Source organism: Equus caballus, chromosome 1 (genome assembly GCF_041296265.1).
Source record: "Equus caballus isolate H_3958 breed thoroughbred chromosome 1, TB-T2T, whole genome shotgun sequence".
NCBI classification, from domain to species: Eukaryota; Metazoa; Chordata; class Mammalia; order Perissodactyla; family Equidae; genus Equus; species Equus caballus.
Window position 1 is genome coordinate 198,699,030 of NC_091684.1, and position 17,562 is coordinate 198,716,591.

Below are 17,562 nucleotides of genomic sequence, written 5' to 3' on the forward strand. Positions count from 1 at the left end.
TCAGATATAGCTCAGTGATTTAATTTTATTTTCAAACAGACAATTTTAAAAAGATCCTCCTGACTGTTTAAATCTAGTTGCTATAAATTAATATCAAATGTTGGTTTCTTTGAGTATAAACGTGAACTATTTTAATTCTCTAGACTGGCTGCATTTAGAAAATGTAAAATTAGAAAAGTCATACAATCACATGTAGAAAATACAGAAAAGTAATTACACTGCCATTCAATTCACTGTAAGCAATTTGGAAAATTTCCTTAAGACTTTTATTCATATATTTCTTTTTTATAGTTGTAAATATCCCACACATGCAATGTCGGGCCTGCTCTTTAATATAACATTATTGGTAATTTTCAGTTGTCTGCAGTCTCCACAACCATCACTTTAGTTACTGTATAACAACCGATCAAGGAGATATGCTATAACTTACCTCTTTATTCCCCTGTAGCTGGACATTAGTTTCTTGGTTTCATATTTTACTGTTACAAATAATAGTATTTAGCATATTTAAGGATGTAACTTTCTCATATTTAGTATTTTTTTCTTATTCTCAGAAGTTGAACTGAGGATCAAAGGGCACGTTCATTTATATAGCATTTGGTGCGTATACTCCCAAGTTATTCCTGAAAAGGATACACACACACCTATGTGTGTGTGTGTGTGTGTGTGTCTGTGTGTGTATATGTGTATACACAACTTTGTGGATAGAAGAAGACGTCCTGTTTTAGCATGCATTTCTTTGATTGCCTGCAGGTTTGAATCCTTCCCTAACTGTATCCCTCTAATTTTATTTGCTTGTTCAGCTCTTTTGCATTGGCCTCATTTCTAGGAAAGTGATTCTTTTGCTTAAAGTTAATTTAACATGAATGGTTACAATAAAGCTGCCTTGTTTATTACTTTGTGATACTCCCCTGCCAACCGACAAGCAACCACAATGGCAACGAGCTTTAACAGGGCACATAATGTTTCTACTGGAAAGGAATAAGCCGCCTGAAATACTTCCCTCCGAGAAAAGCTCAAGAGGTCTTAAAAGGAGAGAACTTTGAGAAGCAAAGTGTGATATAATATATGAGCAGCTCAAAGCACTTACAGAAAAAATGGGACAATTTGAAAGCATTTATTAAAAGTAATCAAATTTTGATAGACTGATGAAATCTAAATGCAAGATTCCTCAGCATCTCATGCTGCAGAATCAGTTTCTGTTCCTTCCATGAAAACTATACCTTCTTTCAACTGAAAATACAGAGGGATGAAACAGAGAGCCTGGGAGATGGAAGGTGAGGAGTGAGTGGGCTGTGAGTTCCAGTCTTTGCTCCCTGCCGTCTCTGACTCATCCAGTACGTTCCTCCTGCCCTGGAGTATTAGTCAGTTTGCAAGGAGTAGGAGCCAAAACCAGCGAAGGAGCAGGACAGAGGGAGAAGACTTATTGGTGGTTGGAGGAGAGCTCATGGGCTCCAAGTCGAGGATGCAGCTGGGCCTCAGGAGGAGACTCCGACGGGCTCCTCGGGAATGCCTCGCTCCTGCATCTCTGTCTCAGCTTCTCTCTCTGTACCACACTTACACTTTACCCTCAGGGCTTTCCATTGTGGATCCAAAGCTCCTGGGGAAGAAACTCATTGGCCAGGCTTCGTAGTCATGTGGGCAGGGGCTCCAGAGCACAGAGACACGGCATTTCCTGCTGCAACTATTGGGCGGTGCACCAGCGAGGGGAAGCAGTCCCGGAACAGGGGTGCCGAGCCAACCCTGGACGCTGCCCGCTGCACCTGCCGCGGCCTCTCCCTTTGGCCAGCGGATGCAGGTTGCACTGGGCGGGCACTCGGTTGGCTCCACTCACTGTCCCCAGGGCCGAGTGACGGCACTGCTGGCCATGTACATGCATGCGTGTGATATGGAACCGTCCTTCTGTGTACTTCTGCTCATATACAAACAGCGTGTTATAGGTGCCTGCTTATCTCGTGTGTGTATAGACAGAGAGACAGAACTGCTTCCCCAATTGTGTCTCTGAAAAACTTCTAGGAAGAAAAGTAATATTCTTTCATCAAATAAGTTCTAGAAGCACTGAGCCAACCAAGATGAACAATTCCTGTGTCACGTGGCTTCTCAGGGTCTTCAGTAGCTACACACCTAGGAGGGAGACAGGATGTTAGTTCCCTAAACTTACTGAAATATACGTGTGTGTGTTTAATTTGAGGAATATCTGTAAACACATTGCATATCATCTAAAATGCATTTTGAGAAATACTGGCTTGGGTTCGAAGATAAGTATGAATTTCTCTTTGGAAAAGGGAGAGAAAAAGGGGAGTTTGTGCCAAAGAGATAATTTGTTCATGTAGAGCCCACGGGAAAGGCCACTGGAGGGAATAAGCACCTTCGGAGCAGATGGGCCCAGAGGATGGTGGCCTGGTGCTCAGCCACCCATGGGCCTGTGAAGACCTCTGGCGGCCGCGGCTGTGCGTCCTCTCCTGTGGGATGCTCACTCACGATGCCTCTTTTCTGGACCACCAACTGTGTTTTTCATGGCATTTGTGAGGAGTTATGAAATTTGCTGCCTTGCAATTTGGCACCCTTTGGAACGTGTTTCTGCATGCGCCTACGATCCAAACGGCGTCCAGAAGCAGCTGTGGGCCCAGCTACGCTCTTCCATAAAATTACTGCATCATTATAATGAGTCTCTTGACCTCCTTGCTTCTCTGTTTTCTTGCTTTCCTAACCTGCATCAGATTCTTTCCTTCTGCGTCAAGGGAAGGAGCGTTTTTTTTGGAGGCTACTCTTTTAACAATAAATTAGATTTAAGAAGTGAAGGCTTTGGGGGCTGGGCTGTGGCTGAGTGGTTACAGTTCTGCATGCTCTGCTTCGGCGGCCTGGGTTTGCAGGTTTGGATCCCGGGTTTGGACCTACACCACTCGTCAGCCATGCTGTGGAGGGGACACACGTACAACGTAGAGGAGGATTGGCATGTGTGTTAGCTCAGGGACAATCTTCCTCAAGATAAAAAAAAAATTGGAGCTGTTGTTTTCCACATCCTGCGAGGCCGGCTGATACAGATACACAGAGCTTTCAGACATCCCATCACACTGTAAAGGCAGAGCAGCCCACACTCCTTACCGGCCTGCTCTGTTCTGGGTGCTGGGGCTGCAGCCGTGAACAGACGGATGAACCCGGCCTCACGGGGCTTCTGTGTGAGTTTGCGTGTATGTGTAGACTGAACACAAGTAAACAAATATGCAAGGTAACGTCAGATAGACGAGTGTTAAGAAGAAAAATAAGGCAGGGTCACGGGGTCAGGAGTCACTGGAGGTCTGTTTTGGACGGGATGGCCAGGGAAATTCTCTGTGTTTGGTGAACATCTGAGCAGAGACCTGGACTGAGTGAGGGCATCAGCCATGAAGCCAAGTAAGGGAAGAGACTTCCGGGCATCTGGAAAAGCAAGTGCAAACGTCCTGAGGTGGACATGTGCTGAGTGTGTTTCAGGAGCAACACGGAGGCCACAGTGGCAGAAGCCAGCTGACCGAGGGGGAAGGGGATGGGAGGTGGTGTGTGTGGGGCGGGGGTCAGGTCTTGAGGAGCCCTGTAGCCAAGGAGTAATTCTTCATTTTATTCTAAGTGTGATATGACATAATAACCAGGATACAAAACATCAGCAACAGCATCATTCTTTTGTTAATCTTTCTTCCCTCAATCACTGTGGCCAGAAAATTCTTCATGAAAGGAGAAGAAACGTGTGCTAGTGGAAGCACTTGGGGTCAGGGCCACAGGAAGCAGCACGACCGCAGGCGGAGAGCCGCGATGAACAGGCCCTTTCTGAAGAGGTCGGGCGTAGCTGCTGCTTTCGGGTGCAATTTGTTGCCTATAAATATCTCTGTTAATACAGCCCATTCACTTAGTGATGGGTGAGGAGAGGCACAGAGCCCATGTCGGGACTGCTGACGAGTCAGAACAGCTCTGCTCCCCCGTGCGCCTCGAGCGAGTGGAAGGCTGTCTGCGGGCGCAGAGCGGCATGCGGGCGCGAGCGGGAAGGAACACAGATCAGGCAACACTCGAGACTGCTGGTGTTCAGTACCCTCAGAGACCCACGTAAGGCTTAAGAGGTTGGGTCTGAGGAAGTAAACTGCCCTCCATCTTCCTTGTAACGCTGCTGACAGAGGGGCTTGAGCAGGTTGCTAAGGCTGAGCTCCTGGAAACGCCTTTCTAGCAGCACCTGGAAATGTGACAGGTTCCAGGGGCCAGGGCCTGATGGGGTGGCTCGCCGGTCACTGTGCACCTGGTGGCTTTACATTCTAACTCCAGCTTTGCCCCTGAGGGACCCGGTTTGTCTGCCCGAGCCCTGTTATCCTCCATCTCCCTCACCATTTCGGGTGTTGCAGCCAGAAAGAACCCGGCTTCCAATTCTGGCTCCGCAGCTCGGTTGCCATGTGTCTTAATTAGCAAGCACCTGATCCTTCAGGCTCCTCTCTTATAAAACTAAGACAAACATACGTACTGTTGAATGAGCATGTTGAGTGCCCAGCACAGGACTGGAAAGCACTTGAGAAATGCAATAGACCCCGGGACGCGGTCGATAGGAACCCCAGCTTCCTGACTATCACCTGATGAGTGCTGGACCTTGAGGGTAGTTTTTACCTATTGTTAGTGTTCAAAAAATTGAAATTTAGCTATAAAGTGTACACAGTCCCTATTCAAGCTCCAGCTAACCCTCCCTCCACCTTCCCCGTTCCCACAGTCCCACAGTCCCGCCCAGTGGCAGAGAAGGAAAGGGACCAAGATTTATTGGGCAGCTACACGCCTGCTGCAGACGAGGGTCTTACACACATTGTCTCATTTGATCCTCACAGCATTTTAAATCAAGCATTATGACCCTCACCCAGCAGCTGAGGAAAGAAAGCTCTGAAAAACCAAGAATGGAGAATTTACGTCAACCGATAAAATGGCAGAGATGGAGTTTCAACCTGATCTGCTTGAATCCTAAACCTGAATTCCTTCCAGGACCCAGGTGGGCTACTGAGAGCACAGTGTCATTAGCAAATACTCACTGTTGCCCAAAAGAAGCCCTGAAAACAGAACATGGGGACATTCTGGTCTCGTCTCTGAATCTCACTGGATTCTGTGAATAAGTAATGTCCCAGTTCCGTTGTTGATGGTCAGGGATAAATCTGTCCTGGGCAACACTGGACAAAGATGCTTCTAGCCTGTTTCTCAAGTCATTCCCCTTTCTGGCAATCTGTTCTAGAACCTTCCAGCCCTTATAGTTGTCCTCATTCTGAGCTGCAATCCCCTTTCTGGGGCCACTGCCACTCCTCCAACAGCTTGACCCCAACATGAAGACAGATCTTCAATTCCACTGCAGGCATCTCTTCTATGGAATCAGTAGCCCCGGATCTTTTAGATTTCTCATAAGACCTATTTCCTTGGCCTTTTAATAATTTTCACAATGCTTTTTGTGGACATTTTCCAAACTTTTCACTACTTGCCTAAGTTCTGGACATTTAACTCTAACAGAGCCCCGAGAACAATGAGCCAGAGGACCCGTCCATGTCCTGCATGCACCCCTCCCACTCAGATGCCCCAGGGCTGCACCACTACTGAGTGATCGTCCTCACAGTGAAGAAATGCCAACTCTGGAAAAACAGCAAATTAGGAAGCCAGGGCTTTTAACAGTATCCAACAGAGCTACTGTTACTGCTGTGGGGATGGTCAATCCCTCGACGTGCACTTTTTAGTTCCAAGAAGGAACATAAGCATGAGTGATTTTTTTCATTAGCATCAAGAACTTACAAAGGATGTCAGACAGATGGATCAATTAAATGCATCTTGTTAGGATTCCTGGCCCAAGTCGAGTAAAACCCGTAGTTAGTCAAACATTGGGGTGGGGCCCGTAGGACGTAAGCAGATAAGCTGAGATAAAGACTTTACAGCACAAGTTGTTCTGAAGTTTTAAAAGTAGCAAGATTTGGTTTTTTATTTTAACTTTTGGGGGATTTAAAGGGAATACATGGAATGAAGAAAGAAAAAGCTTATTGCTTTTAAAATACTCTCGCACATAATCTAGCCACAGGGAAACTTGCTCACACTTTGGTGTTTGAAGGTCCAGCATTGGATTTGGTTAATCACTTCCAGAATTATCATCATTTCATTAAAAATGTTTTTCAGTTCAGTTTGGGGATTAGAAGAGCTTCAAAATTCTTGCTCGTGATGTTTCTATTGTATCTTTGATTAGTATTTTTTTTCTTTGGGAATATATTTTCCAGTTTCACAGAGTCAATGAAGAGACAAATGCTTCCATTTACAGAAATCTGTTATCTAACAAGTTGATCAAAGTAAGCAGACGGCCCTGGCTGCAGGTCCTGTCTCCCACGCTGACTAGCAGGGTGACCTTGAGAAAATGGCTACAACTCTCTGTGGCTTCAGTGTTTTGTGAAGTTAAATGTATGTGGAGTTCTTACATGGTAACAGCTCAGAAAACGTGACGTTCTGTTTGTTCAGTTAGTTTGAATTCTAATCCAGTCCTTCAGAGTATTAGTCATCTCATTATTTTAACAGTCTCGTCATTGATAAAAACATAAAATATCAGTCAAATTAACAACCCTTTTGTAAGTCTAGTTGAAATGCTCCTGCTCACAAAATTGAACTACTTCCCTGCTTTTGTTTTTCTGACTGTATCTGACCGGCCTTTATTATTTCTTCGTGAACCTCTGTTAACTTGTGGCATTTCCCCTCTGGGTGACATTTGTGTGCTTTGTGTCTATTACACCTGGATTTTCATCTGTCACATAATCATCCCCCCGTCACATCTGTGTGCCTCCCTTCCCTGTGGTTCCAGGATAGTTTTTTCTTTTTTTTTAAAAATAAGAACTTCTATTTTCCTGATTTTATTTACCCATAATATTTTTTTCCTCACAATTTTCTTAAGCCAGCCGAAAACTTGGGAAACATTGGTATTAAGTTTCTGGCTAATAAAAAACATACAAGTGGGCAAATAACACCGATTCCCAATTTTTTTCTCCTGATGGAAACAAGAACGGTCCTACTCTATGGGAAACTGTTACTCTGGTGGCCAAGAACGAACCACGCCTCCTGGTGCTCACACCCTTGAGTGGTTCCTCCCCACATTGACTCTGGACTCGTCACGGAACTGTCTTTGGCCAGTGGGACATTAGCAAGTGTCCTGTCGGTGGAAACTTGACAAGCGCTTTCACACTGGGCTTGTTTTCTCGGAATCCTTGCTCTTGGAACCCAGCTCCTCTATTGTGAAAAAGCCCAAGCAGCCACATGGACAGGCTTGGGTAGGAGGCCTGGGGCCCTGGCCCACAGCCCAAGTGGAGATCCCAGCCGAAGGCCAGCACTGGCTCACCAGCCTCGTGAGTGGCCCATCCACCCCAGTGGAGCGGCCCCAACCGACAGCATATGGAGCAGAGACAGACTGTCCCCACTGGATCCTGGCCAAATTGCAGAGCTGTGGGCAAACAAACGGCTGCTGTCGCTGTAAGCCGCTGTTTCAGATGGTCTGCATGTGGCAACAGATACCTGAAATGGACGGTCACTCTCACTCCTGACCTTAATGCAGAATCAAGAGAAACTGGCAGCAAATGGACTCAGTGCTACGTTGATGCTCGATCAACATAAACCTCTCCCCCTAAGGCAGCCTTAGATCTTGAGAACGAGGAGGAGCCTGAGGCTCAGGGGGCATCAAACGGCACTTTTCCAGGGGAGGCAGTGGTTTCAGCCCTCCTCCTCCTCCTCCTCCCCTCCCTGCCTCCTCCTCCTCCCCCTCCTCCTCCCCCCCCCGCCTCCTCCTCCCCCCCCCCGCCTCCTCCCCACCCCCCCACCTTTCTCACACATGTTCATGGAGCACTGGCAGTCAAGTGGACAGACACAGTGCCTGCTCTGATGGAGCTTGTTTATCCTTCCACCATGTCAAGTCTTTACCTGGATGTCATAACCTTGGGTGGGTGGAGTCTGACCTACCTTCTCACCCCTTACACAATACTAGATTGTTGACGAATGATTGAAAGATGGCTGGTCCAGGAGAATGAACAAGTGGGTCATGAGCCCATCTTCAAAGACGATGACCGACACAGACGACAGAAGGGTCGTGATCTCACATGGGCCCCGTTCGTGCTGAACATATAATTCCTGAACCGTGTTCCTAAGGGTGGGGAGCTCTGCACCCCTTTCCTCGGTGGGTGGCATCCCTCAGCAGGCCCTACAGCCCCAGACTTCCTGTGGAGTGTTTCCTGGCACCTCCTGGAGGGCACGGCTCTCCAGAACTACTCGGATTCACGACGCCTCTCCAGACACAGCACACCCCTCGGTGTGCAAGAGGCTGGGGGGATTTTTGTGGCCAGGACAGGCCAGAGGGGCTGAGGTGGGCTCCGGTTCCTCCTCTGCTGAGCAGCTGACCAGAAGCCACACTGTGGAAATCCTGGAGAGGAAGAAAAATGTGGAAGAGAGGTTGTTCACTGTAAAACTTTCTCTACTCCAAAGCAGAGGAATTGCTGGTCATCTCATCAGACAGCTGGAGCTTCACATGTTTTGCTTTTCAACCTGTGAGGAGACCTGCAATATAGTAGGTGCAAGAATGGGCGCTGGGGCCAGGCTGCCCGGGTTCTTGGTTACACCACCTGCTGATCCTGAGACCCAGGTCAGCCTGGTGAAGGTCAGCAAACCTCAGTTGCCTCCATCTATAAAATGGAGAAAATAGCAGCACCCACCTCCTGAGTTGCTGGGGAGAGCCCAGTGCGTGGTCCACGCTCAACAAACATTACTTGTTAGTATGAGCTGTTAGTTCCTTCCTCAAGACACTTAGCGTTTTCCTCCCATTGACTAAACATATTCTGAACTCTACAAAGCAGAAAGAATCATTTTAACTAAGTATTCTACAAACTGTTTTGGATGTGTGCTGTTTTTGTTTTCTCATAAGCAAACTTCCAGTTGGAAGTTTGAAAACTTCTAGCTTCAGAAAACCTTTATTTAATCTAAAAATATATTTCAAAGTCGTACTGCATGAGTCCTCGTTTGTGAGCGTTTAATGATTGTATAGTCAGGAGTTTAAAGTCAGCGTATTCTTCAGAACTTGTTACCATACGTAAGTAAGACTCGTGAGGCAGCTTTGAGGAGTCTCTGGCTGTGCAAGTGTTTGATCACTCATCCTTTTTGGAAAAGTCCATTCACCAGGGAGCTCTGGGATCACTATTATATGGTGAATCTTCAAAGTTGTTCTGTTAGGAGCCAGCCAGGTTCACCTACATGCACTTCAGTTTATTGACAAAACTTGACAAACACCTCATCCTCCTTCCTTTTCTATGTTCCTTTCCCATTCTCTCTGTCTCCTCCCTTCCTCTATCCCTTCCTTCCTCCCTTCCTCCCTTCCTTCTTTCCTTATTTCCTCCCTTCCTTCCCTCCTTCCTTCCTTCTTTCGTTCCTTCCTCCCTCCCTTCCTCCCTTCCTCTATCCCTTCCTTCCTCCCTTCCTTCTTTCCTTATTTCCTCCCTTCCTTCCCTCCTTCCTTCCTTCTTTCGTTCCTTCCTCCCTCCCTTCCTCCCTTCCTCTATCCCTTCTTTCCTCCCTTCCTTCTTTCCTTATTTCCTCCCTTCCTTCCCTCCCTCCTTCCTTCTTTTTTTCCTTCCTCCCTCCCTTCCTCCCTTTCTTCCTCCTCCTCCTCATTCTTCTCTATCGTGTTAAGCCTTATGTTATTTTCCTTCTGATACACTGGGGTGTCTGGGTTTTGTGCCCAGAGAACAGGTGGCCGTGATCACCTCCTGTAATCTTTAACCTTCAGCTGTAGGATGGGGATCTGCCCCTTCCACTCTCCATTCTACCTGTGCTGTAAAGACTGGGGTGGGACTTTCTGACTGTGTTCAATCCCCCTTTTCCTTTGGTCACTGGGGCATGGGAAGCCTGCCTTACAAGCCTGTGAACATGCATAAGAGACCATGGGCTCCATAATCAGAAAACCACATTCTTGCTTTACAGCCCCTCTTCCTCACTTACTTCCAGGCCCAGTAACCACTCAGTAGGGATCTGTCTTTGAGTCCCTGATCCTGATGTTTTCCAGTCCTACCACTTCTAGGAATGGGTCCAGCTTGGGTGCCAGACAATAACAGTCAGAATTCCTAGTACTTGTTTTTACCAGAGATGACTAAATGGCACAAATCTTTCAGTTTCTTCGTAGGTCTGCTCAGAGAGTTATGTTCAAGTAGTCACGGGGGACCTGGAGCTTTCCAGCTTCCCAGACTCGACAAGTGTCCTGTTAGTAGCAGCAAGTTAAGTCCTGAGATCTGGAAAAGTGCTGGATGCTCTCAGTGAATGGGTGAGAAATGGCCAGTTGGTGGCTCTGGAAGGGGAAGAGGTTTAGTTATTTTCATGATGGTTTATATAAACATTTGACAGCAACACACCACGGCTTGTTTGATATAAGGAGTGTGGTAAGATGATGGACTTTTTTACTGTCTAATATTCTATGAATTTCCCCCAGAAAAGAACTGAGTCTTATTTTCCTGCATCCAGCCCACCACTTAGCCCAGCATCTTGGTGGCCAGTAGGTGCAGAGCAGGTGCTGACTGCCCGAGTGGACGCAGCTCTGCTCAAAGCCTCGTCTACTATCGTCTAACACATGCTGTCATCTTGTGATTGTGGCTCTTAAACTCTGACATTGGCAGGGAACGCATTGCTGGGTAAGTCTCCTGGGGTCCTTGCGGAGGGACGTGGGATCTGGCTTCCAGCCAGGCTCTCTGCTGTCCTGGGACCAGCGCGTTTCCTGGATATAGGAGAGTTTGGAGGGGAGACTCAAATGAAGGTCACTGGAGGGGTCGAGGGGACCCCCCCCCCGAGTCCTGAGATCACCACACGTGCCCAGGAGCATGCTCTCCCTCCCAGTCATGGTGCCCCCTGCAGGGATGGGAATTTGGTGGAATAGAGAAAAAGAGGGTAGAAACTATGCTTACATCCCCTCTGTGACTCCGAAAGTAGCTCTGTGACTGACATCTGGGGAAAGGAAAAGCAAAGAGCTGCTTCCTCCAAGACCACCTTGAGAAAAGATGGAGTGGCCGTCGGCCCCTCCCCCTCCTTTCTCCTGCGTGTCATCCGGTCCTCTCACTGCTTGGGTGGGGATGAAGATCAGGGGGACTTCTCAAAGTTATCTAATCAGCCTCAGAGCTGGGACTAAAATCCCGCTCTTGACTCTCGGGTCCTGGCCCCCTCACCACTGTCATAACTACAGCGTATGGAGCGCTCACCATGTCTTAGCACTGAGTGATTTCTGTGTATTTTACTTAATCCTAACAACGTTGTCATCCCCATGTTGCGGACGAGCCCGCTGACGTTTGGAGGGTCAGTAGTTTACCCAGGGATCCACAGCTGGTGCTGATGCCAAGCTCATGCCCTTATGAACCGTGCCCAGCATTCCTGCAAGGGACCTCACTGGGCCGTGGTCTCTGATTCCCAGGACTGTGGAAGGCCCTGGGCTTGCCTTTTCCCACTGTCAATAATTCATGCTCGGTGTAAGCAGCCTGTGCATTAGTTTGCTAGGGCTGCCATACAAAGTACCGTGAACCGGGCGGCTCAAATAACAGAAATTCATTATTTCATAATTCTGGAGGCTAGAAGTCTGAGATCAAGGTGTCGGCAGGGCTGCCTTCTTCTGAGCTCTCGCTCCTTGGCGCACAGACGCTGTCTCCTCCCAGTGTGTTCATGTGGTCGTCCCTCTGTGCACGTCTGCGTCCTTATTTCCACTTCTAAGGACACTAGTCATATGGGGTTAGGGTCCACGCTAATGACCTCTTGTTAACTGAATTACCTCTTTAAAGACCCAGTCTCCAAACACAGTCCCATTCGGAGGTACTGAGGGCTAGGACTCCCACATATGAATTTTGGAGGATACAATTCAGCCCATAACAGCCTGTTATGTTGTTTTGCCCAGAGTATTTTCATTTTGAAGGAAGTCTCCTAGATGCAGACATGCGTGAGCCCAAAGGGACAACCTCAGGCAGGTGCTTCAAGCAGCAGACCACTGCAGTGTGCACTCTGTTTAAGGGGAGGTGGGAAGAATAAGGTTTTAGCTTCATTTCCCACACTGGCCAGTCCTGACTCCCAGTTAGCTTACACGTGTGAATTCTCAGATCACTTTAAGGGATTTGGATTATAAAAAAAACAATTCAAACTTGCCGCACCTGTCCATCAGAACCTCAACTGACATATTTCTAATGATCATCCCTTCTGGGAGAATCCATAACCAGCACAATCTAATGTGATCAACAGCCATTTTCAAATTCCAGAGGTGTCTCGGGGAATCCCAAGGCTGACCAGTGACGTGTCCTCAGAGTCATTTGCTGTCGGCTCGAGAGCTGTTTGCTGGGCTTGCAAATAACTCCTGGCCCCTTCTAAAGAGATGCCAGCTTTTCTTTCTGGGACGGCCCGTAAGTTCTGTTTATAACTCCTCGTTTGTCATAAAACCCTGACACAGAGCCTCTACTTGCGCTCTGGTTGCTTCCCGTGATGAGCGACAGGATGTGTGGACGTTACTGTCACTGGGCATTGAGCGCTGCCCCCAGGGTTGGGAGCGAGCGAGGGGATGGGGAGAGAGGCATGCAGTTCTTTCCCTGGGCGATGGGGGCCCGCACAGCGGCTCCTTGATTGGAAGGGTAGGGGCCAGGCCCCGTCCTGAGGGAGAAGCCTCCCGTGCCCCCTTCTCCGGCTGCCCTGGCTCAAGAACTGGCTGTTCAGGTCCAGCGAGTTGTGGGACGGCACGTGGTTATGGGAGGGGTCAACCGTGCCAGAAAGGCTCACACGGACATCTGTAGACTGGTGTTTCCCTTCCCGCACCCCATCCCCGACAGTCCCCAAAGCCCTGGCCCTATTTTCTCTTGAAGAACAGCTGGGTTAATGGTTATCGTCTCTGATTTAAACCAGTCCATGTGATGGCAAATGGCCCGATGAAAGCCTGACATCCCCTGGTGCCTCATCCCCGCTCCTCTGTAACTCGTGGGCAACCAGCGTCAGTCGCTCCACCTGCGGAGTCTCACTCTTCTTCCTGCTGTGGAGTCATCTCCAAGGTCCCACAGCCCTGTCTCTAACAGGAAAGGGACATGCGCAGCTGACCGCAGGGTTGACGGCCTGTGAGCCCAGCAGCCTGGCCACACTGCCCCTGAGGGACTGTTCATTCCGCCCCCAGGGGGCGGAGTGAGGGCCTCTGGGGTGTGCCGTGTGTCCCGAGCACCTCCCTGGACCAGCCTGGGCTCACGCAGGACCGGAGCCGTGGAAATAGATCAGAGCCTGAGGGAGAGAGTGGGCACAGGAGCAGGGGGTGCTCATTGGTTCTTGATCTTCAGAACACACTTGGGATGACTTGGGATCTGTAAGCAAACATTCTTGTCAGAGGGCCAAAGAGGACAAGAACCGCTCTGTACAGATTGTGCCCAAGGGCACTCATGCCCTCAGAGCCGGGATCCCAGGGCTGCCCCCACCCCAAGGAGAGGCAGATGTGGGCAGGAAGCCCGGCATTTCCTGGTTTTGTTCATGGCTTTCGGGCACCTGGGCTGACAGAGACTCCGTCAGTCCTTCCCTCCTCTCTCCCTTCCTTCCTTTTCTCCTTCTCCCTTTCAAAATCGCATTCGTTTTCTCTTTTCAAAGACATAGCAAAAATGTTTATTGTTGTTTCTGAATAAGAGAGGAAAACCACAGTGAAGAAGTTTAGTTCCTGCTTCATGGAACATCCTTCCTCCAGAAGAGTGATCTGGCCAGTACTTAACACCAGTACCCTCTGTTGGGTCACCAGTAGGTGTTAATAAACATTATTCAGAAAACCTGGGAAGATAAAGATTTTAATGTTATATATATTTCTGTGTACTTGAGAAATATATTCCATGGCCTAGAGATTTCTTGTGTATTTACGAAGCCAAAAATGTACTGCTAGTTTGTAAATAACATGAAATATTTGTTCATGGCGGTGGAAGGGATTTTTATGTGATTCATCACCATCTGGTTACAGAGCAGGAAATGAGGCATTTGGCAAATTTGTTTGTTTCTTTTTTTCTTTGCCAGTGGATTCTTTTTTCTCTGAAGAAGTTAAGCACGTGTTCCACGGCCTGCGACCTGCGAGAGGTCTCGCACTGTTTGTCATTGTGATCTGTGGGCTGCCGTGCGTGTTGCAGGGAGCACGATGGCTGTGGACACAGCTGCCCGTGTAGGTGACTCAGGAGCGCCGTCTGCGTTGAGTGCTGCTGTGTCAGCACAGACATGTCCAGAGCCCGGGCAGCACTCAGGCTCACAGGCTGGTGACTCTACTCGTCAGGAATCTCCCCAGGCACAAGGTCCAGCCTTCCAAAATGATGCTTCAGGTGAGTCATCGGCGTCTCACACTAAGGAGTCTGTAAGCCAAGTTAGTCAGCTGGACGGAGTGACCAGTTGGACACTAACATGCCACGTGGCCAGCCCCAGGGCCTGGTGAATCCATCGGCTCCCACCTCTGATTCGCAAGTCCAATTTCTAGTTACAGTTGTGCTGGGGGCCGTTACGTATTCCTGCAGTCGAGGTGCATCGTGTGAGGAGCCAGGAGGGTTTATCCTTGGCTGGGACTGTCCTCCGTGCGCACTGTGTGAATTCTCTCCCAGAAGGGTCTGGACGGGGGTCTGGGGGCCTGGACAGAGATCTGGCCCTTGGGTGGTCAGTGAAGAGCAGAGAAGGCCCTGAGAGACGGTGTCTCATCCTCAAGAGGAGGCTGAACAGAGACCCAGGCAGGCTGCCCACTGAATTATCAGCCCCAAAGACGTGGTCAGACTCGAGGTGTAGGACATGAGGGAAGGAGAAAGGGTTTCCAGCAGAGGGAGGGGCACATGAGTCCTGGAGAGAGCACCCTCGCAGCACACTGCCCCAGGCCTTTTCGAAGGGGGCTGTGGCTCCTCCCTGCACAGACGGCAAAGGAGGTGTTGGGGTCCACAGCTTAGCTCAGATGCCTCACTCTGGCCCCACCGTGTCCCAGGCAGGTTCAGACCCAGAGCCTGGGACAAGAGCTGTGAAGGTTGCAGAAATTTTGAAATACTTGCAAAGTAGGTGTTGTGTGTGAGTAGCAATGATGATGTTGAGAAAAACAAATTTTACATAGTAGCCCTTTTTTCTTCCTTCAAGAGTTAGGGGCATAAATGTGTTGTACTTTGAAACTAGCTTTGCTTGTAAACCAGTTACATTTGATATATTTAAAACTAAGAAGTCCTGGGAGGAATTCAGAGACATTTGCCCACCATATTTTTTTCCAGGATAAAAACAGGGAATGTCCTCAGGAGAAAGTCGCTACGTTTTCACGCTTAGATATATGACAAGAATTCTAAAGGCCAGGATTTCTCTCGACTTTAACCTGATTGGCGCCTTTCATGAAACTAGTCCTTCAAAGCTCTGGTCTGTTTCCTTGTTTATCATATGGAGATGTTGGCACCTATGTTTTAATAATCGGGGCCATCCTGAGATGAGGAGGACAATCTAACCGTGCCCCCCACCCCCAGTCCCCTCGCATGCACACTGGCGGTGACATTCCTCTCAGTGTACATGGCCCTGAGGGAGAAGTCATGCTCTGTGGACAAGGCAGAACTAATTTTCTTTAGTTCTTTTCTTGGTGGTGAAATGTTCTTAGCAACTTACTCATGAATGACAGATATGCATTAATAGACAAATTTTCAAAGAACATTCTTTCATCATCTATGTGTCAAAAACACACTAATGTCACAATGTCAATTAACAGGGTCAATATTTATAAACTGAGCACACTGTATATATGTTTTTGTGTTATTAACTATCTCACTAGAGGTTCTTAGATTGTAAAACGGACACTAAAAAATCTCTCATAACCAGTCTTTAAAACAAAGAAATAAGGATAATCTAATTTATAACTTCTAGTTTCAAAAACTTGCACCCTGATATGCTAATAATCCTCTCTGAAAAGAGCAGGTAAAGGGGAGGTTGGTGATAAAGTCTCAGCCAGGGACACTGAGCCATAACCTTCCCCCCTGGTCTGCGGGTTTTTCTGACTGTAAACCATCTGGCACACTGCTGCCTAAGGGTGCCCCAGCCTAGGTCTGCTCACCCCCTGGCTCAGGAAATGTCCATGGATCCCCGGTGCCCGCAGAATAAAGCCGGGAATAAAGGCGGGATCCCCAGAACGGTCTCTCAGTGTCTCCACAGTCTGGCCCCGGCCCCATTCTCCAGTTCTGTTTCCCACACGTTGTCTTGTCCGCACCCTAACACTCACACCCTCACTCACAGCAAACTGCTCCGCGTTCCCCGCAAGCCCTTTTCCTGTGCGTCCACCACTGCCCCTGTGCCCTCATGCCCTGGAGCCCTGGCCCCCTCTGCTCTTGGAAGCCTCACCCCTCTGCCTCCCCTGAGTCAGTCAGCCGCCCCTTCTTGTGCCTTCCTCTGACCTCGTGCAGGGCGTCCCTACTCTGTCACACCCATCCATGCACCTGCATTTCCACAGTCGTCTGTGGAGCCTCTGCTCTGAGGGACGACTTGTTCATCCCTCATCCCTCGCAGGGACTTGAGAACTGTAAGTGCTCAGTGACTGTTAAGGCTACCGCCCACCTCTGTAGCAGACATGAGCCACCGAAGTCTTTCAGGACAGGCGCATGTGTGCCTCGTGAACCCTCGCTAATCTAAAGTTGAGATACCAGACTGAGTTAGAAAAATGTCCAGTCGTTAGAATATTGTTTCCAGAACTTGACTTCATTACTTCTGAGCACCCGCAGTTACCGCAGTTAAGCTGTGAAGTGTTGTTTCTCCTCAAACTAATCCTGATGAACAATCTGAAATTGTATCACGAGAGCCTAACAGTGCGCCCCCAAGTTCAGTCAGCTTATTGATGCCTAAGTGGATGCTTCCGGAGAATTCATCTACCTCAGAGCACTGTTTTCTTAGAATGTTTATTCCATTTCTATTTATACTATTGATCGATTCTCACAGAATAAACTTTAGCCCAGCTCTTGTCAAAATTAGTGAAGTTGTTGAATCAATTTAAGTTGAAATGAGAGGTTTTATTGTATAAGGTAAAATACAGGGGAGTAAGAAAGGAAAAAATGTGAATTTGTGTTTTCTTTTTATGCTTCAAATGTACAGGGCGTGTTGATTTGTCGAATAAGCAGTGACCCCTTGATTACAGACCATTAGGAATCTGAGCAGATTGCATGAAGGTTTGCAATGTGGTGACATTTATTCCAGTTTCAGATAATAGTGATATATCTAATAAGCACTTTAAGTGAAATTTTAAAATGTGGTATTTTAGAATTAAAGTATAAATGAATACTTATGTTACTCTTTATCATTTTTCCACTTTAATTAGTAACCAGAGTTTAGTTGTTTGCAGAAGCCAGCTTATATGAAACATGTAAAATAGATGTCTGTATTTTATAAGCACTAGTAAATATGTAACCAATAATAACTAACACTTAAAGAAGGCTTACTATGTGCCAACCACTATTCTAAGTATTTTACATTTATTAACTCAATTCTGTGAGGTAATTTATTTATTTTTAAAACTTATTTTATTGGGGCAACATTGGTTTATATTATTATGTAGATTTCAGG

The 17,562-nt window shown here is 47.8% G+C and overlaps 1 protein-coding gene across 1 annotated transcript in view; it reads left to right on the forward strand.

The window, feature by feature from the left end:
* Positions 1–14,053: 14,053 nt before the first annotated feature.
* Positions 14,054–17,562, forward strand: part of FRMD6 (FERM domain containing 6) — a 285,594-nt gene continuing 282,085 nt past the window's right edge. Inside the window, exon 1 of the mRNA XM_070242932.1 lies at positions 14,054–14,330. The gene's annotated coding sequence lies outside the window, so the exon portion shown is untranslated. The remainder of the gene's footprint in view (positions 14,331–17,562) is intronic.